Genomic DNA, 1,432 nt, shown 5'->3' on the forward strand with positions numbered 1-1,432 from the left:
AAAATAATAAAATAAAATAAAATATTTTTAAAAAATAGTGTTTTTTAGCTTCTCTTTGTTTCTCTCTCTCTCTTTGTTTTCCTCTGCTTGTTTTATTTCTTTAATTCTACATAAGAGTGAAATCATATGGTATTGTCTTTCTCTGACTTATTTCACTTAGCATTATACTTTCTAACTCCATCCATCTTGTTCCAAATTGGAAACTTTATTTTAATGTCCCAATAATTTATTTTTGCCTTTGTTTCCATTGTTTTGGGAGATATATCTAGAAAAATATTACTATGGCCAATGTCAGAGAAATTACTGCCTGTGCTCTCTTTCAGGATTTTTATGATTTTAGGTCTCACCTTTAAGTCTAGAAACCCTTTTGAGTTTATTTTTGTGTATGATATAAGAAAGTGATCCAGTCAGTATTTTGCATGCTCGTCCCTGTTTCTTAATTACCCTTTATTTCTTAGCTTCACCAAATATTAATATTTTAGAAAATATTAATATCTTCTCTCAACTCTGTTGCATCACAGGGTCCATGTCTACTGGATGAGGAGTTTTAGCTAGCTAAAATATTCTAATTTGTATATATCCCAAGTATGGTTTCATGAATAATGTCCTCTGAGTTCCATTTTTTTTCTTTTAAACATTTACTGTAATTTTCCTCATACATTTGTAACTTTTCTGTCCTCCATGTGGAAATTGATTTTCCATCTACTAAGCTCTCCTTTTTCAAAGGTACTCATTTCTAGCAGCAAAGACAATAATTCTATAAATAGTCACACCCTTTTTGCAAAACATTATTATGCCACAAAGACTTTCTGAAAATCCACTGTAAAGAAAAGTAAAATCAGTTTTGGAGAGCTGCTGTAAGTTTTCATACTTAAGAGTGAAAAGAACAAATTCTTGTTATCTTCCCATATAATATGTCCCATTGTATAAAAGTGTAATGTGATACTCACTTCATCAGCACATATACAGAAATTGGAATGATACAGAGATTAGCATGGCCCCTGGACAAGGATGACACACAAATTTGTAGAGTTCCATATTTTTGTACACTGTAAAATAGTTCATTCTTGCCTGCTTATTTCATGTTTGGTCTGGAAAAGACTTTGCCAAAATATTAAAAAAACATTCTTTTTACTAAAGGAAAAAATATAATGTGTAACATTGTACAAGAATTGGTATTTTGAAAAATAGATTAGGAGTATCTGGGCGGCTCAGTCAGTTAAGAGTCTGACTCCTGGGATCCCTGGGTGGCTCAGTGGTTTAGTGCCGCCTTGGGCCAGGGCGTGATCCTGGAGACCCGGGATTGAGTCCCACATCGGGCTCCCTGCAGGGAGCCTGCTTCTCCCTCTGCCTGTGTCTCTGCCCCCTCTCTCTTTCTGTGTTTCTCATGAATAAAAAAAAATAATAAAAAATAAAAATCTTTAAAAAAAAA

General features: G+C 33.4%; 1 non-coding gene across 1 annotated transcript; it reads left to right on the plus strand.

Moving 5' to 3' along the window:
• Positions 1-939: 939 nt before the first annotated feature.
• On the plus strand, positions 940-1,044 carry LOC129501066 (U6 spliceosomal RNA). The gene has a single exon (XR_008662639.1). It is a non-coding gene; the product is annotated as a U6 spliceosomal RNA (small nuclear RNA).
• Positions 1,045-1,432: the final 388 nt, after the last annotated feature.

Source organism: Nyctereutes procyonoides, unplaced genomic scaffold (assembly GCF_905146905.1).
Source record: "Nyctereutes procyonoides isolate TBG_1078 unplaced genomic scaffold, NYPRO_anot_genome, whole genome shotgun sequence".
In the NCBI taxonomy this organism is placed as follows: domain Eukaryota; kingdom Metazoa; phylum Chordata; class Mammalia; order Carnivora; family Canidae; genus Nyctereutes; species Nyctereutes procyonoides.